General features: G+C 44.1%; 1 protein-coding gene, 1 long non-coding RNA gene and 1 pseudogene across 5 annotated transcripts in view; 2 read left to right on the forward strand and 1 right to left on the reverse strand.

Annotated features, from left to right (window-relative positions):
* LOC147584050 (uncharacterized) overlaps positions 1–19,024 on the forward strand; it is a 124,317-nt pseudogene that overhangs the window by 60,151 nt on the left and 45,142 nt on the right.
* The window catches only part of PDZD2 (PDZ domain containing 2), a 313,071-nt gene that overhangs the window by 2,182 nt on the left and 291,865 nt on the right, over positions 1–19,024 (forward strand). The window contains exon 1 of one of the 2 annotated variants that reach the window (XM_086676439.1): positions 14,815–15,195. The exons of the other annotated variant lie outside the window; for it this stretch is intronic. The gene's annotated coding sequence lies outside the window, so the exon portion shown is untranslated. Of the gene's footprint in view, positions 1–14,814; positions 15,196–19,024 lie in introns of those variants that run through there. 2 annotated transcript variants of the gene reach the window in all.
* Positions 839–14,830, reverse strand: LOC147584051 (uncharacterized). 3 transcript variants are annotated; one of them, XR_015240616.1, is made up of 4 exons: positions 14,602–14,827; positions 6,923–7,014; positions 4,557–4,646; positions 839–4,130 (listed from the first exon to the last, which is right to left on the reverse strand). It is a non-coding gene; the product is annotated as an uncharacterized LOC147584051 (long non-coding RNA). The 3 variants fall into 3 exon arrangements; XR_015240621.1 differs by lacking the exon at positions 4,557–4,646 and having other exon boundaries at positions 6,798–7,014; positions 14,602–14,830; XR_015240614.1 differs by having other exon boundaries at positions 839–4,646; positions 14,602–14,826.

Consider the following 19,024-nt stretch of genomic DNA (forward strand, 5'->3'; position numbering starts at 1 on the left):
GGAAGGTGAATTGGGGATGTTTAAAGACTCCAGAGAGGGAAACAGTGGGAAGAAGGAGGCAAAAGAAGCTTCTGGAGGTCTTGTGGGGATGGGGACAGTGATTAAGCATCCCTGATTTTCACAAGCCAAGAAGGGCTTGTCCGTTTTTGCCTCTACAGGGTTAGTGTTTATTTGGTGTTTATGCTATCTGGAGCTGAAAGCAGAGAAAGTGGAATCAGCAGAATTCCTTTGTGTATTGCTGTGTCTGTTTGGGCATATAAAACTTATAGAGGAAAAGGTAAAGAAACAGAGATCATAATTTATGTTACTTTATATGTACCAAATAAAATAGCTATGTCTATAGTTCCTGGGTTGATCCAGGGTGAGTGGGATAAAGGTAAAGATGTGTAATTTGGAGCTAAGCACTTAGATGCTTGTTTCTTGTCTGTTCTTTTTAGGTTTCTAGTAGAGAGAACTTTAGAGCATTTTTTCAAGATTAGATTGGTTCCTCCTAGAGATACACACACACACACACACACACACACACACGTGCGCACACACACACAGCTCCCTACCTGGGAAGGGTCATAGCTCTGCAGATGCCTACAGTTAAGTCATGCTTCTTTCTAGTCCAGTGATGTGGTTTCCCAGCATCCCTACTGAGTCACTTTGTGTGTATCCAGGAACCAAATATAATCAGGATATTTTTTATGATCATTAAAATACAGAGGCAATTAATGTTATTCATAATATATCAGAAACAGGGTGAGATCTTAAAGTGTATTCAGAATCATGACATCAAAGACATCAATCAAAGACATCAAAGGAAGATGAAATTATGTGCAGCCCAGCCATATGGTTGAATGAACTTTATTTTATTGTCTTTTTGATAATTGGTCATCTAAATGTCATTTACTAGGAAAGTCATGTAAAGAATCCATTTTGCCCATCTCTAAGAACAACAGCAATAACAACTATAATTTTTTGAGTGTTCACTTGATACCAGATGTTGTGCTAAATGCTTTACCTACCCATGATCTCATGTCATCTTTCATGATTAATGGGAGCTTCTGATGCCACCATTAAGAAATAAACCTCCTGGGGCTCCTGGGTGGCTCAGTCAGTTAAGTGTCCAACTTCGGCTCAGGTCATGATCTCATGGCTTGTGAGTTCGAGCCCCACGTCAAGTTCTGTGCTGACAGCTCAGAGCCTGGAGCCTGCTTTGGATTCTGTGTCTCCATCTCTCTCTCTGCCTCTCCCCTGATCTCTCTCTCAAAAATAATTGCTTCCTTCATCTCCTTGTGTTGTTGGTTTCCGTGACTTTAATAAAATCATTCCTGGGGTGCCTGGGTGACTCACTCCGTTAAGCGTCCAACTCTTGATTTCGGCTCAGGTCATGATCTTACGGTTCGTGAGTTCAAGCCCCACATCAGGCTCTGTGCTGGCAGCGTAGAGCCTGCTTGGATTGCCTCTCTTTCTCCCTTTCTTGGCCTTCCCCCCCCCCCCATTCATACTGTCTCTCTGAAAATAAATAAATAAACTTAAAAAAATTAAAATAATTTCTGAAAAGAAGATTCTTTGCTTCGATGCAGCAGGTGTTAACTGGATCATTCTGTGTTTTCCCAGCCTGTGCAAGGCTCTGCAGGGTGTATGGTGAGGGCCATTCTTCTGCTTTTTCCTTACTCTTTATTTTACCCCAAACCCATGAAGTCACATTAGATTGGGGACTGCCTGTTGATGGATGTGTCCCATGTTCTCCCCAAACTAGTTTCTTCTGTCACTTCCATTCAATTTCATCGTAATGATAGAACTGACACCTCTTTTCTCCCCTTTGAAGAGGATGTACTTTCCACTGCTTGGAAGAAACCAGTTGTTAACTTACAGTCACTGGAAGAAACCAGTTGTTAACTTACAGTTAAACTTTTAACCATCTGTTTTAAAACATACCCAGGATTTGTTTTAATCACATGTGGTTAGACACACAGACACAGAATGACTGTCATGATGGAAGTGTATATGCACAGATCCCTAGAAACAGAAGGCATGCCACGCCATGCCCCATGGGGCTACATGGGGAAGCACCAGGGTCGGTCAGGAGGCAGAAGGAGAGTGAAGGGGAAGTGCAGGTAAAAGTCTTTATTGTGGTTTCACCCGGAAGGAATGGATGAGGTGGGGTGAGTAGGCTTAGGATTGACTACTTTGAATCATTTCAGTGGGCTCCAAGGTGTGGGGACTGCACAACTGGAATGATTAGGCTCTGGGTTGATTTAGGGCAGCAGTCAACATGTGAGAGCTTGATAAAGGAGGTAGTCGGGAGTATGGGTTCTGGACTGGTTGGTTTGCATAGGAAGGGTGTATTCTCAGGCAAGTAGTTTGCTGTGTCTAAGAATTCGCTAGCCCTGAGAGTCATCAAGGACCCAGATGTCAGAAAATCAAGAATATAGAAAAAAAGAAAATATAATCACCATTCTTTAAAATATTTACCCAAGAGGGGCGCCCGGGTGACTCGGTTGGTTGGGCATCAGACTTCGGCTCAGGTCATGATCTCGAGGTTCATGAGTTCTGTGCTGATAGCTCAGAGCCTGGAGCCTGCTTCGGATTCTGTGTCTCCCTTTCTCTCTGCCCCTCCCCTGCTCGCGTTCTATCTCTTAAAAATAAATAAACATTAAAAAAATTATTTGCAATAAAAAATCAAATAAAATATTTATCCAAGAGATAATAAACTTGTGTGTCTGGCCCCCGCACTTCTAGAGCTGGTGCAGTACTTGAGCCACTGCTGTGCACACGGTGGGCCCTCAATTAGTGTTTGTTCGGTCAGTGCTGAATGAATGCTCCAACCTGGTGCCTGCAATATACAGAAGTGCCTACAGAGTTTCTCTGCCCTCAAGGAGTATACAGTCTAGTTGGAGGAAGAATATGCATAAATGCATATATTATAATTGCCATAAGGAAATCTGTAATTATCTTCAAAACTACTCCTCCTAGAGTCGCTGTGGCTAGAGAATGACCTCTTGGTCTATCCAGCCATTTAAGCCAGAACATGAATGATCCTAGCTCCTCTCACGTCTCCACCCCACTCCCAACAGCGCCCCCAGCCATCAAGTTTTGCTCATTCTCCCTTCTAAATCTATCACCAGGTTTGTCCCTGCTTCTCCATCTTACTGACTGTGAGAGAGACGCCACGTGGCCGCGCTGAGGGAAAACCACTGCCGTCCAGCTTTCTTACACACCCTCCTAGAGCCTCCCGGAGTCAGAGCGGGTGGGACGCCCCCATCCCGGCTGTGCTCTGTTCCGCAGCAGGGCCCCAGCACTAATTCGGAGCAGCTGCGCCCCCGTGGCTGCTGGGCATCTGGGAGGGGAACAGCATGGGAGGGGCGCCTGGTGGGGGTGAGGCGGAGCCCTCCACCCACGGGGGCTTAACCACCACCCAGAGAGTCTCTTTCAAAATGTTCTCATCCCTAGAAACCGCTGTCTCTGGCAGGGGCCCAGAGCCAGCACAAGGCCAGAGACCATTTTGAGGTCCCCCGGTCCTCCCACCTCCTCTTGGTGTGTCCCCTTCCAGAGGGGCCTGGTGCCCGCTGACTGTGCTGGCAGCCCCTCTGTGTCACTCGGTCACGTGGGTGGAAGGTAAGGGTGGCTCCCCCTGTTGGTATTTGTGCCGGAAAAGAGCATGGGGAGGAGCACAAGGCGTAGCATAAAGTGATGACTTTCTACAAGAGTCGGGAACCTGTTGGTTCATGGAGGACATCCGTGTGTGCCCCAGAGCACAGTTACAATTTGTTCCTCCACTTTTCCAGCCGGGGCTAGGAGAACATGCCCGGGGGAAGAAGGTTGGTGGCCAGAGGCTGCAGTCCAGCTTCCACTGTCTGGGTGTGCAAACTCTGACTGAGTTTCAGAGGCCTAAAAGGAAGGTGTATGTGTTTTGGGGGGCTGTTACAACAAGACATCAGACTGAGAGGCCTAAACAACACATATTTATTCTCTCACGGTTCTGGAGGCTCGTAGTTCAAGATCAGGATGTCAGCAGGTTCGGTTTCTCCTGAGGCCTCTCTCCTTGGTTTGCAGATGGCTGCCTCCTTATGTGTCCTCTCATTGCCTTTTCCCTGTGCGTGCATGTCCCAGTGTCTCTCTGTGTGTCTAAATTGCCTCTTCTGAGGATGACAGGCATATTGTAATCCATTAGGGCTCACCCTAACGACCTCATTTTAGCTAAATCATCTCATTAAAGGCCCTACTTCCACATACACTCACGTTCTGAGTTATTAGAAGTTAGGGCTTCCACATGTGAATTTGGGGAGGACACAATTCAGCCCGTAGCAGAAGGCTAGCACGGTGGCAGAAACTTAGAACTGCAGTTCTCAAAAACGTTCAGGTAGCCAAGAATGGCGTTCGTTCCGAACAATGTTGAACCAGTGGATTCCATTATATGAACTAAGAACAACTTCACTGACAGAAAATAGGATGTTGTGTTAAGAGTGCAATCTAAACTCCCAGTGAACAAAATGAGCGTGGGGAAGGGAAAAATTGTTAACTAAGCAGACTAGCAGTTTTGAGTTTTTGCTGCAATAGTTGCTTACTTGCTCAATTACTGTTTCATCCACTACACTTGCTGACAAAACAGGAGTAGGTGCCAGAGTTTTGTGAACTTTCTGAGTGAAAACCTGAAACTGACAAAATTCCATGTACTGAATACATTTTCTGTATGTTTTTGGAAAAACGCTCTATTGTTCAGTTTTAGCAATGGAAACATCATCAATATTCCAGAGGCACATATTTTGGGAAGCCCCATTCTTATGTGTCTTCTGTAGTTAGTCAGAAGACTTATGGGACAAATAACACTTTTTAATGATCACTGAAAGGGGATTTAAGAGGCTAATTATTTGCAGTCTGGCTTCTCCATCGATCTTTTCATTTATTCAACATAATTGATTAAGCACCTTCAGTAACGTTTAAATCAGGGGCACCTGGGTGACTCAGTCGGTTAAGTGTCCGACTTCAGCTCAGGTCACCATCTCATTGTTCATGAGTTTGAGCCCCACATCTGGCTGTCTGCTGTCAGTACAGAGCCCACTTCAGATCCTCTGTCCCTCTCTCTCTCTGCCCCTTCCCTGCTGGTTCTTTCTCTCTCTCTCAAAATAAATAAACTTAAAAAAAATAATGTTTAAGTTAATATTCTGATAGGTGAAAAGGGATGTGCATAACACTGTGTAGACAGTAGTGATAGGGAAGTGATGAGAAGCCACCCTTGCCTTGAGGACCTCATGCTATCCCTTAAGAATTTTGGCTGTAAACACCACAATGCATTCTGGCTGGTTTAAAGCAGGGAAGCAATTTGTTAAAGAAGTTATAGCAGAGAAAGAACCAGCTTGGAAGCAAAGTAGCCAGTCTGGGCAATGCACTGCTCCAGTGGCAACCCTTTTGCCCCTATTGGTGCCTGGGCACCAATGCTTGACATTGAGCACAAGACACTCCTGGAAGATTCCCTGCTGCTGCTGTCTCTGAGAGTTGGATGTCTGCAGCTGCCTGTGCCCGAATGACTTCCATGAGGCAACCACTGCTTCATGCTTCTTACATCTGATTGGCAAGAGAAGCTTAGAAAGCAGGTTTCTGCCTTCCACCTTAAAGATGTGTGGAATCAAGAGATGGGAAATTCTGCAAACACAGGAAAGGTGTCAAAAAGCATTGGGAAGACAAAAAAGCGTGGCAGATGTCTACTCTAAGCTTCTAGTCTAATGGAGGAAACAGATGTATATTCAAAAATTAGTGGGAATAGTGTTACAATTAAGATGGCAATGATGGAGATGGCAATGATGGAGACCAGAAAAGGAGTTGTTAACAGCCTGGAATGGTCAGGGAAGGCTTCCTGGAGGAGGTGAACTCATCTTGATGGATGAAGCAAAAGGGGGGCAAGCTTGGGGCTAAATTAAAAACAAGGACCCTTGCTGTCTTACTTTAAACGTGCCTCCACAGTAAGTGTGCCAGACTTAATAAATGGAAACTGATGAAACAAAAAGAAAAGGCAGATTGGAATCAGAATGCATTAGTGGAGGACTCATGTGAGAGCTGGCTGGGAAATGCTCAGGGCATCCCGTGTGGGGCTGCCTGCATAATTGACTTGGCTCGTGTCCTTTTCCCTCCCAGCTCCACTCCCTTCAGATGTCCTAATAGGTTATGGCTTCCAGGAGGAAACATGCTGTGCATTTTCAGAAGGGTTTTGGAAATACAAAGCCTGACTCTTTTTTCTTTCTTAAAAAATAATGTTATTGTAAAAGTAATAAGAAAAGTGTAGAGTGGAAAGTGCAAGTTCTTTCAATAACCACCATTTATGTATTTATATAGTATCTTTTTTAAAATCTCAAATGCGGGGCGCCTGGGTGGCTCAGTTGGTTAAGCGTCCGACTTCGGCTCAGGTCATGATCTTGCGGTCCATGAGTTCGAGCCCCACGTCGTGCTCTGTGCTGACAGCTCAGAGCCTGGAGCCTGTTTCAGATTCTGTGTCTCCCTCTCTCTCTGACCCTCCCCCGTTCATGCTCTGTCTCTCCCTGTCTCAAAAATAAATAAACATTAAAAAAAATTAAAAATAAAATAAAATCTCAAATGCAATCAACTTACATTACACCTGCTTTATAATACTTCCCTCCCCATTTTCCGTATCTTAGATTTCTTAAAAAGTGAGTCTTACATGTATTTGGTTGATAAATATTTCTTAATCACGAGGAGGTGAAGAGTAAGTCTGTTTTTAAGGCTGACGTTAGTTTTGAGAGTTGAAATACGGGGCCCTGCTCCTCCCCAAATCTGTTTCTCCTGCATTTTCCCACCTGGGTAAATGGTATCACGCAGTGATTGCCGCTGTGCAGGAACTTTGCCACCAGCCTTCATTCCTCCCTCTACCACCCCACAACTTTCCATCAGCAAGTACTGCTGTCTCTTCCTCCACATTCACCTTCGCCCTGCCGCCGTCCCCACACAAGGCATCTTCGTCTCCTGCCTGGACTAAGGTTTCCTGAGCAGGTTTTCTCCAGTCCATTCTTCTCACTGTAGCCAAATGATATTTCAGAACAGAAGTGTCTGTTATATAAAACTTTCCAGAGCTGGCTCCCTGTTGCTCTCGGATAAAATTCAATGTCTCACAAGTTATGGCTACTGACCACGCTGCACCCCATTCTCCTCCCTCCCGCCATCAGCCAGAACCGTGGTCATTACGCCAGCATGCCCTTAGGTTGGGTTTCCGACACAGGACCCATACCCCCAACCGCGCCCCCCCCCCCCCAATCCTCTCCACTCTAGGGAGCTGGTTTCTTATCTTTTAGGTCTCGGCTTACATGGCACTTCCTCCAAGTGCATTCCCCTGATTTTTTGTCTAAATAATGCTCCTTCCAACCTGGTATTTTCTTATTGCGGTTTCCTGTTTATTTCTCTTCTGGCACTTAACACAGTCATCTATATTTTTCTGGTTTACTTATCATCTATCACTCCCCCTAAAATCTGAGTTCTGAGGAGGTGGGATCTTATCTGCCTTGTTGGCACTGTATCCACAGCCTCTGGCCCAGAGTGTTCAATACATGTTTCATGAGGAAATGAAGCAGTCTAGGACCTTCCAGCCCTCTGCCAGACCTCTTCCAACTCTGCCTTTGAGGCACGCTCTCTCCATTCCTGGGAGGTTACCATCAGCCTCAAATTTATACTGGGCTGCCCCCAACACACACACACACCTGCCGCAGACACTGGGGAATTCTCAGGCTTTGTGCTTCTCTTATCCCGTGCTCAGTGATGGCGGCCAAACACGGATGACCCACATTTCATCCTCCCACGTCTTAGTGAGGCTAGCCCATCCCCCAGGTCTTTGCTGCCTGCTGTGTGAGTAGTAGATGATAAAACAGGCTCCCGTGGGCCTCCCCTGCAGGTGTGTGAGAGACTGGAAAGCACTCTGAATTTGGAGGCAGCTCAGCTTTGGAGACCTACCCCTCCCCTCTCTATGTAACTGGGAAACTCACTGTATCCTGAGCTTCCCTTTCCTCATGTATAGAATATGAGCAGAGGTCCTTGTTCTAGGCTTCTTACAGGGCCAATGAGTGATGTTTGTGCATGTCTGTTGCCAGTTGTAAGTGTGTTATAGTAGGACTTTGTCCAGCACGAGTAGGCTGTCATTGAGAATGAGGAGCGTAGACTTGGAGAAGAGAAAGCCAGATCAAACCAGGTGACTGGACAAAGTTCCCGTCCCCTTCAGTGGATTGAGAGTACCTCTTAAAATCACGTTGTGCAGGCAAAGCAGGGACCTGGTCCTGTACACTCACCTATGGTCCAAAGCACTGGTTTGGCCAACAAAAATATTCACCATTCTAATAGTAAAGAACCAAATGAGAGCTTCCTAGCAAACAATAGACAATGAGTCAAGAGTCAATAAACTTGGGCTGTATTTCTTCACTTTGGTGAGATGTCATTTGGGCCTTTCTGAGAGTAAGGTTAGTTGAAATTCTTCCTTCCAATACTGTCTCTCACAGTGAATACGCAAGCCTGCACTCAATGAAGCCAGGCTCTTGCTATAAGATCAACCAAGAAATGGTCTCTGACCACCTATGGGCATCTGCTACAGTCACAAGGAAATCTGGGATTCTCTCTCTGCCCCTTTAAGGCAAAGTTTCTCAACCACAGCACTACTGACATTTTGGGTGGGATAATTCTTTGTGTTTCTAGAAGGGGTCTGTCCTGGTGTTGAAGGATGCTTAGCAGCCTCCTCTGGCCTCCATCTACTAGATGCCAGGAGCACGACAACACTCTGTGCCACACGTACTTATGACAGCCAAATATGTCTCCAGACATTGCCAAATGTCCCTTGGGGGCAAAATCCCTCTTCAGAACCACTACCATAAGGGAAAGAATTGTCCAGTAAATGGAATGGACATAAAGAATTCTAAAGGTGAGTATACTTTAAGCTAAATATGAAACATGAATGTATTTATGCAAGTTACCTGACTGTCTGGGTGTTGAAGGGCACTTGATTTTCAACATGGTAAGTCTTAATAGTGGTGGGACAAAGAAGGTACTTGGCCCCACCTGATATGATGCTTCTTTATAGCTTTTATCTAGCCTAGGAATATTCAGGGATTTACATGCTGCTTGATTGCAGAGATTAGTTTGTCTTAATAAAGTCAATGTCTGTGACATCGAACTTCATTTATAAAATGACTAATAACCAGTTTGTTGGGAGGATTGAGCTAGTTCATGTGGCATACTCAGTCTCCAATTTATAGGTATCTTTTTGAATTATTATTCAGTAATTTCTCTGTCCTATGGTATTTATATTATAGCTGTTTTGCAATGCACATCTTCCATGCTCTGTTAATTCGATCTGCATCCCATTTGATGCTCACAGTGCACCATCGGTGACATGATGCATGATGCCCATTTTACAGATGGAAGAAGTGAGGCTTGGAAAGGTTTAGCATCTTGTCAGTGTCCCACAGCCTGTAGAGGGTGGGGAAAGTATTTGGGCTCTCATTGTTCCACTTTCAAGGACTGCATGTCTACTACACTGGAAGGAATGAGAGCTTGGGAGTTCAAGGTCTGTCCCCAACCTTTTTCTTCCATCTGTCAACTTAAGAGCAACCTTAAGGTTGTTTTCAATATACTTGGCTTCTCCACCCAAAGGGATTACACCTTCCAAGATGACAAAGAGTGTATCTTGTAACTCTTTCTATCTTAAGGGCCATACACAGAGTGGATGCTTAATATATATTTGCTGTTTTATTTTTCTTAACTCCTGTGTACTTTTAGCAAGACTTAATTGAGGAGGAGTAAAAATTCTTCATGTCTCCTAAGGAATGGAAATTTGTCTTACAAGTTAGCTCCAGGGATAAATTATTTCTTCTTTACCCTCTAATTTTGGATACCACGAGGAGTAGCTGTTTTGACAAGAGGAATTGAATAGCGTTGCTACATTTCACCTACATCAGTTGCTCTTTCTGCAGAACCTGATGGTATTACCTGTGAGGGATGGATGCATGTGATTCTGACTTCAAGTTCATCTCTGGTTAGCTGGGGCACAGGAGAGGGTCAGCCCTCTTTTCTGTTGTAAGGAGGACAATTCAGCCAAGGAAGAGAGAACTACTCCAGAGAGCCAAGCCACCAATAGGGGTGTGTGTTTCTCTGTCACTGTGTGCCTGTGCACACGTGTGTGTGTGTGTGTGTGTGTGTGTGTGTGTGTGTGTGTCTGTGTCTGTGTCTATGTCTGTGTGTTTGTGTGAGAAAGGAAGTTTGGGTTGGAGTGGGGGAGAAATCTCTACCTGGTGAATGGCTGAGGGGTCCTCCCACTCAACAGACCTCAGGGATTAGTGTTAGTGGTGTTGACATGTTATAATATTTTAAAACCCAAGAATGTCTTGGTTATTTGGGTTACATTGTTTTTGCTCTCAAATGAAAAAGGAGCTTTTGGGGGTGGATATTTGTTGATGAGTCTCATGGCCAAGCTAGCTGCTGGATCTGTCTAAATGAAATCATTGATTTCAAGGCGTTCAAACACTGTTGTGTCTTCTGGAGGTTGTGTATATCCTAATAAATTTAGAGTGAGTTCCTTGCTTTATTTCCAGGTTAGGGGAAAACACTACTCCAGCCTTGGTTTGGCCTCTCAGAGTGTTTTCAAGCTTAAAATTCTTGGCCTTTTGACTTGCAAGTGGTTGATTTACATCCTAAGAGCCTTTTCAGTGTGGCTAGTCTTTTTGTTGATTTTGTTCTAGTTGTTTTATTTTAAATTTCCAAATCCAGGAAATTACTATGGGTTGGGCATGCCTAGTTAAGAAGCCCGAGCGAAGGGGCCCCCATATTTACCTGGAAAGTTTTCCATTCATCTGTTGATGGATACTTGGGTTGTTTCTACCTTTTGGCTCTTGTGAATAGTGCTGTGAACACTCATGTGTAAGTATTTGTTTGAATTCCTGTTTTCAGTCCTTTGGAGTATACACTTATGAGTCAAATTAATCATATGATAATTCTGCATTTAACATTGTGAGGGCTCAGCCTTGGTTTTGATGATTTAGCTCCTGATTTACTGTTGGGACCATAGAGGGGCTTTGCTAGATTCGTGGAATCTGATTGTTCAAAAGAGCCTTAAAGATCATTTAATATAGCTTCTCACCCATCTCAAGAAGTCTGACTACAGGGAATATCATTGAAGCCCCTCTGCCCCCTCCATGCATAATTCTAGAGCAGAGTGGTACCTACCTCCCAAGAATGGCCAGTTTTGGCCAGTGTCATCTATTGGCTTGCCCTAGTTCTACACTATAAAGAAGTTTTGTTTGTTTGCTGGTTTTTTAGCCTGCAATCCATATACTCCTGGGATTTATCCACAGATGAACTTTGGTGTGGAGAAGTGGGAGAAAAGTTTATAACTACCATTGCTCTTTAAAGGATTCCTGGGGGCACCTGGGTGGCTCAGTCAGTTAAGCATCTGACTTTGGCTCAGGTCAAGACTCTCCATTCCCAAGTTCAAGCCCCCCTTCAGGCTCTGTGCTGACAGCTCAGAGCCTGGAGCCTGCTTCTGATTCTGTGTCTCCTTCTCCCTTTCTCTTCCCTTCCTCCATTCGTGCTTCTCTTTCTCTCAAAAATAAATAAACATTAAAAAAAAGAAAAAAAGGAGGATTCCTGAACCACTGTTCTGGAGTGACCCAATAATGCCATCTCTTTCTTCTACCCATGATCCTTCAAAAGTTTGCTGGCTGACCGTTGCTTGATTGACAGCTGCCCTCTACTCACCTCTGCTCTCTAGATGCAAAGATCAGCAAAGGATGATGTTTTCCCAAACACCCACCTATAAGAGGACAGAGCCCAGGGTGGAAGGCTGTGCAGAAGAAGCTGAGAGGCTGAAGAGCATGCCAGGTCCCTGGTGTGGGCCCCACTGCCTGTGACCTTGGTCACCTGTGGTTTACTGCAGATGCATAAAGAATTTGCTTTCTGGGGCGCCTGGGTGGCGCAGTCGGTTAAGCGTCCGACTTCAGCCAGGTCACGATCTCGCGGTCCGGGAGTTCGAGCCCCGCGTCAGGCTCTGGGCTGATGGCTCGGAGCCTGGAGCCTGTTTCCGATTCTGTGTCTCCCTCTCTCTCTGCCCCTCCCCCGTTCATGCTCTGTCTCTCTCTCTGTCCCAAAAATAAATAAACGTTGAAAAAAAAAATTAAAAAAAAAAAAATTGCTTTCTAAGAGATTGTTTTGCTTGGAGAGAAAGCCATTTCTGAAAAGGCTGAGAAAGTCCTTGAAAGTTACACAGTTTATAATGTTGGTAGGGTGCAGAAAATATCATGATTAGCTCTTTTTAAAAATAAACTTGTTATTGAAATATAATGTACATAAAGAATGTGTACAATTGTAAGAGTACATTCTATGTGATGCCGTTCATATAAGGTATAAAAACAGAATGTATCTATGGTATTAAAAGTCAGGGTATTGGTTACCTTCTGGTGAGTTGTACCTAGAAAAGAACACAAGGGGTGCCCCTGAGGCTGATTATGTCCCAATTTTTGATGGGAACAACTCCTTGTGATTTAACAGAATCCTAAATAGAATTTAGTATGCACCAAACTGAGAATAGAAAAATCCCGGGGTTAATGTGGTTCAGACAGCTAAGCCTGCCATTTGGGGATACCCATACCCTTGGTTTCTGTCTTCCTGGCATCCTTTCCCCTCTCTTGCTTTGGAGCCTTTCTCATTCTCAATCCACATGTCTCATGTGGTCTGTTACCCGATGGCTCTAGGAGCTGGGACATAACTCAGAGGCTGGTAAATGATAATAGGTGCATGATCCAAGTCAGACCATGAGACTCCATCCTGGGACTTCTGCTAGAGCCACTGGAAAGAGACACATGCCCTCAGCTGAGGTTTCTAAGCCTGTAGAACATAAGCTTGGACTGCTGGTGTCCATCTTTGCTACCATGCACAGAGTGCCAACTGGAAATGATGCCAGCATGGAAGACAGAGAAATCAAGATTCCTGGTGACAAGCATTTATGGATCCAGCCATATTGACAGCTATCTCCATTCCCCATGGACTTTTCATTTATATGAGTCAATAAATTCCCCTTGCTGCTTCTGTTCTTCAGATTGAATTTCTATCCTTTGCCTCCATTGGTTCTACTGTTGAAACAGATTTGCGTCTCCAGTGATCAAAACCATTAGATCTATCTGTCCAAATTTGACTTCTGCCACTGTGGCACACAGTCTCTCTGTGAGCCCCTGTGAGTGCAGTGACAGCTCCAGATTGTGAGGGTTGGGGGTGGAGAGATTGGGGGAACTTTAGGAATAGTTGTTGGAGTGGAGGGATGGGCTGAAGGGGACTTGTTCTGAAGTTGTTTGCTCACGCAGCATTTTTGTCTAGTGTGCTTATTTGGGATGGCCAGGGGGGTGCTTATTGCTGTTACTGGGTGCCTGCTTCTTTCCATCCTCCTGGTACTTGGCTAATGATGCCCTTTTCCGTCTATAAGACAGAAGTACAAGAGATGAAATCACATAGCTTGGTGGAGTTTATCAACCTGCTGGAGATAAACAAGAATGGCCCAACAATGACCTTCTATTACCCATTTTATACAAACTCTGTATTTTAAAATATTCCAACCTATAAAGTGCAGAAGGGAATGCTAAGATGGCAGTTTTTGGAATAAAGTTGTTAAGGTGGTCCTATTTGGGGGGTCAGAGAAAGGCACTAAATTAGAACCATCTAAATCAGAGGCATACCTAATCGTACTTTGTGTTTTGCCACATAGATTTTCATCTATTTGCTGGTTGGAAAGTATTCTTCAATAAAACATTTAATGATTAATGATAACTTTATAAGTAAACGAAAGAATATCATAAAATAATAAGTTTATTTGTTTTTGGCTTATTTTCCTATCACTGCTTATGTTCTTTTTTAAAAAATTTTTTTTAATGTTTATTTATTTTTGAGAGAGACAGAATGCAAGTGGGGGAGGGGCAGAGAGAGAGGGAGACACACAATCTGAAGCAGGCTCCAGGCTCTGTGCTGACAGCTCGATATGGGGCTCGAACTCATGAACCATGAGACCATGACGTGAGCCGAAGTCGGACGCTTCACTGACTGAGCCAACCAGGCGCCCCTCACTGCTTATGTTCTGTCTGAAAGTCCATGCAGGGCTAGTGGGCAACCTCAGTGTGTCAGGGAGTCTGTTTCAGTTCATGGCTGTGAGTAGCCCTTTGGTAAATATATTGATTTGACCTAATTTGATGCTAGTTCTTTGCACTGAATCCTACATGTCTAACAGTAGCCATATAGCCTTGTCTCAACTTGACATTCAACCCTTTGACTCATTTTCTCACCCGGAGGCGAACAACTACAATATAAGGGACTTTTACAAGGTCCGTAGGAAAAAATATTTTAGATCTCAAAATTACGTACGAAGATAGAACCATATACTCTCTTATCACTGAGAAGACGTTTATAGAGATGACCCCTGGTTCAGTCACCACATTTTTATCAGAGAGCAAAAATGTCTTGCTTAGTCAGTGGCAGAATAAGGCTAGACTCCAGGTCTCTGGTGCTGCCTAACCCACAGGTGTGCCCACTTACACCTTGGGACTGAGAGAGACTTGGCCACGTCCTAGAACTTCGAGACAACCTACTTACTGTTAGAAGAGGGGAGACGGAGTCAGAAGAAGGTCCTGGTGCTGTGCAGAGTTCACGCAAATGTACGTCCTTTGTATGTCTCTTCAGCTTCTAATAGATGCATAATGGAGACAGGAATAGCCACTGGTCACTTGACAGTTTCATTTTTAGAAGTTGTTACAAATTCCTCTTCCCATTATGTGGCTTACAGGGGTGGCTGAGATAATGCAAATGTGACTTTTAGGTTTCATTTCTTTTCTCTCCCTTCCTCTGGTGGAAAGGCTAGAGCGCAGCGGTTTCCAGAAGTAAAATGTGCCAGGAATTTATAGCTGGATAAATCTGCTTTTGAACCGTACCATGACCACCGGCATTAAAATTAGCACTTCCTGAGGGCCTTTTACAGGCCAAGGGTTCTGAATTTTCACAAGACCCTTATGAGGCAGACATTACTATTTGGCCCTACTTTTCTGATGAGGAAACTGAGGTTCAGAGAGGTTAATTGATCGGCCCTGTTCTGCCTGACTGTACGCACAAGCCTCGTTCACTGTGGAAGACCATAGGCCTCGAGAACAGCAATGAAAATGGACATTTTTGGAACGTTAGACAGATTGCAAGGTATGACATCTATGATTTAGATCATGGGATTTTCCCCCAGATCATTGCGTTTCAGAGATCTGATGCTAATTTCCACATGTCTGCGCATTCTGATAACAGAAGCTCCCTGCAGTAAGTGAATATTGTGAGGCTCCTCAGACAGATTTTGGGGGCAGACGTGTGTCCTTGCTCAGGGGCACCTTTAATGCTGTCTGGGGTGTGTTGTGTGTGCTGGGCTTGTCAGCGTGGGGAGTGCAGCTGATAGCGGGCAGCTTCTGGAGGCTTCGGCGATGGATCCCGGGGAGAGGGCACAGGGCAGCACGGTTCTCCTCCCAGTCTTGTTCTGCGCTTTCTAAAAATACTCCTGACAAACAGCTAATGGGCATTTTGGCCACACAGCTCTGAGCTGCCGCTGCCATTTGGAATGGGGCGTTTCTCTTTCAGACCTGCTCATCCTGATGTGTATATGATTGGGATAGACCCAGCTGTGTCGTGTCCTGGAATTTCACCATGGCCTGCTCACAGGGGCCTTTAAAAAACAATAAAGACCCTTCTTCCCTCTTTTAGCAAGTGTTGTGTGTTCGTTTAACGAAGTGAAATGAGATGAAAGCTTCTTTGGGAAAAACCCAGCTGTAGCCATTGACCAAGTATTGTTTAGTTATACACAAGGCCAGGGGGCCCCATCTCTCTAGAAGAGACCTGGTTTCTGAAATTGAGGAAGACTAAGGGGGCAGAGGTTTTTCAAAATTATATAATTGCGATGTAAATTGCCACAACCTTTTTGGAAAGCATGTTGACAATATGTAGATAGAGCCTCAAAGTGGGCCCCTGTCACCCTGTAATTTCTTTTCTATAGATACCTTTTGAAGAACTAACTGGAAATAGGGTCAATTTTGTATTCATCGGAGCATCATTTAGGGTAGTAAAAAAAAAAAAAAAAAAAAAAAAAAAGGGCCATAGCCTAAATTCCCGACAATAGAATTAGTAAAATAAATTATGGTGATCCATTTTCACAGGATTGCACAGTTATTTAAATGTCAGTCTTTGAAGGATTGTAATGATATGGTAAAATGTTTAAGATAAAGCAAGTGAAAATCCAAGCTTAAAAACTGCATATGGAGTGTGACCTCAATCAAGTACAAAATACTACAGGTATATGTGTGTGTGCACACACACACTTTGGGAAAGACTGAAGAAAGTGTCCAAAATTGTGGCTGTCTCTGATTGGTGAGATTGTGGGTGACTTTATTCTCTTTGTGTATTTCTCTATTTTGTCCATTTTTGGACAATGAAATGGATTTGGTTAAGAGTCACGATTTTTTTTTTTTTTTTTAAAGAAAGTTTCTTCCTGAAGGTTTTCTTACGGGTCTTGTACATAGGCATCCATTGCTTCATAGTGAATTGGAACTGGGGCCTGCCTGTCAGGACAGCGCTGAGTTTTAGTCTGTGGAGGTAAACAAGAGGCTGGACGTAAGTGAAATCAAAGAGAAAACTGAACTTGCAATCAGAATAGTCAAGCTCTCACCCTGACTTTTCTCTCTTATGAGCTGAGAGCCCTGGGGAAACCATTAAGTATTCCCAAGTCCTCTCCTCATCAGGGTCTCTTCAGAAGGGGTGGATCTGCCCATGCCAGTTCTAGGCAAGGCTTTGAACCACTCCCAGGCTTGTGTGGATGTTTCCATGGTGTTTGTTCTTCTTTGCAGTGTTTCGTTCTCATTCTTGTGCTGTCTCCAATGCTCCCCCCAAGGATAACTGCTCTGTGGAAAGGGTCTAGTTCATTCTTTCAAACCTGGATTTATTAAATGCAAGGAGCATTGACTGGTAAATACTTAACCCATGGCCCTGCCTATGGATGGTTACATTTTCATGAGGAAGGGGAACACCTGTAAATCAAAGGATGGCTGTCTCTCCAGCAAACTGTGGAGTGGGGCTCTCTGACCCGTGTGGTAGAGCTCAAGGGAGGTCGGCTTTGTTCCATGTTGAGTCTTGGCCCTCTGCCTGTGAACAGGTATGTTTGTGGGGAGGACATGCATCCTCTCTAGGCCTTCATGGATTCTTCATGCATGCATCAGAAATAATAATACTTCCTTTAAGGAATATTGTGAAAAGTAAAACCACACAAGTGAAATGGGCAAAGTGCAAGGCAGAAGTTGCCCACTAGAAGGGCATGGGCTAAAACTCATTGCAGATGGTTTTGTTGGGTTTGCTGAGTGGTTAGTTTTTATTTTTTAAAGATTGAACTTATCTGTACTTAAAGAGATTTTATGGGACTCCTGGGTGGCTCAGTTGGTTAAACATCAGACTCTTGATCTTGGCTCAGGTCATGGTCTCACAGTTCATGAGTTTGAGTCCCATGTTGGGACAGTGTGGAGCCTGCTTGGTATTCTCTCTCCCCCCTCTCTATATGCCCCTCCCCCACTCATGCTCGCTCACTCTCTCTCTCTTATTCAATAAATAAACTTTACCAAAAAAGTTAAGAGATTTCACATTTTGGAGTGTGGATTTTTTTTTTTTTTTTTTTTTTTTTTTTTTGGCTGTACCGTGGAAGTCTGGCACCAGTCTGCTGGAGCTCAGTGGTAGCTGTTCACTGTCACAGGAGCCCATGCCTCAGCAGCCACCATATCCCAGCCATACTTCCATCCCTCCATAGCAGAGGGGGAGCAATGTTGCAGGACTGGGGGCTTTGAAGGCAGAATGTCCTACCCTGAGTCTCTGCTCTACCATTTGCTGGTTATGTGTCTTTGGCCAACCTGGTAAACTTGCACAGCCTCAACTTTCTGGGGCCTCTCTTTCTTCATCTAAGTGGGATAATATTTGTATCTTCTTAGAGGATTGTGGCAAGGACTAAGTGAAAAAATGCATGTGAAACACTTAGAACAATGCATGGTGCACAGAGATGCTTGATGAGGTTTACCTGCTTGGTCTCTGAAGGCATTTGACTTACCAACTTCTGCTGGAAGATGTGAATCAAATAATATTGTGTCTATTACTTATCTACCTATCTATCCATCCTGTAATTTCTGTGCTATATTTTATTTTGTAGTTCTGCATGAAAAAGTAGGATTCTAAATAAATTTAAAACCTCTTCTAAATATTCTTTTAGGTTACCTAGTCTATCCTTCCTTTTGGAGGATGTTATCTGCTCTCTTTTCATGTTGGTGAGTTTTGCCATGCTATCCATTGATCTTGACCTCCTGTGAGTCTACATAACATGGTTTCATGCTTGATTTTATTCTATTGCTAGTTGTTGCCTGTCTTTTATCTTTAACCAGAGTATGAATTCTGTCATATTTTTCTGTTCCTGTATCCCGCATAATACCTAGCATAATAAATTGCTCACGGAATGCATGGCTGAAGTTATTGCTAGGAAAAGGTGAATAGCTCTTCTGAAGGCAGGCCTGGTGGCATCCAGGTTCTTACAGGACAAATTTTTCATTGTAACAACATTACCTGTCCCTTCATTCTTCTGTCTGTCTATCCTCAGCAAGCACTTATAGAGTGCCCACTCTGTCAGATTCTCAGCTGGGAGATTGATGCCTCAGATACTGAGGAAATGAAGGAAACGTGCCTCATGGAAGAACATAAAAGACCAGGCATCCATGATGTGAAGTTTGCTAACCCAGACAATGACTTCTTATTCTGAGACTCTAGTGGGTAAGAGAATATAATCAATATTTCCAGGCTCAAGTGACATCAAATGTGTAGTTTTTCTGTCCTAGTCTTTTTTTCCCCTTGATTGTGCCTATTTTGTAACCACAGGCACAAGCAACTTCTTACGTCTGTTGTAACAGCATTCATTATACACAGCTGACCTCCAAAGTCCATGAAACTGGGTTTTGTCTGGAACTTT

Source organism: Puma concolor, chromosome A1 (genome assembly GCF_028749965.1).
Source record: "Puma concolor isolate L17-30 chromosome A1, mPumCon1.1.hap2, whole genome shotgun sequence".
Taxonomy (NCBI): domain Eukaryota; kingdom Metazoa; phylum Chordata; class Mammalia; order Carnivora; family Felidae; genus Puma; species Puma concolor.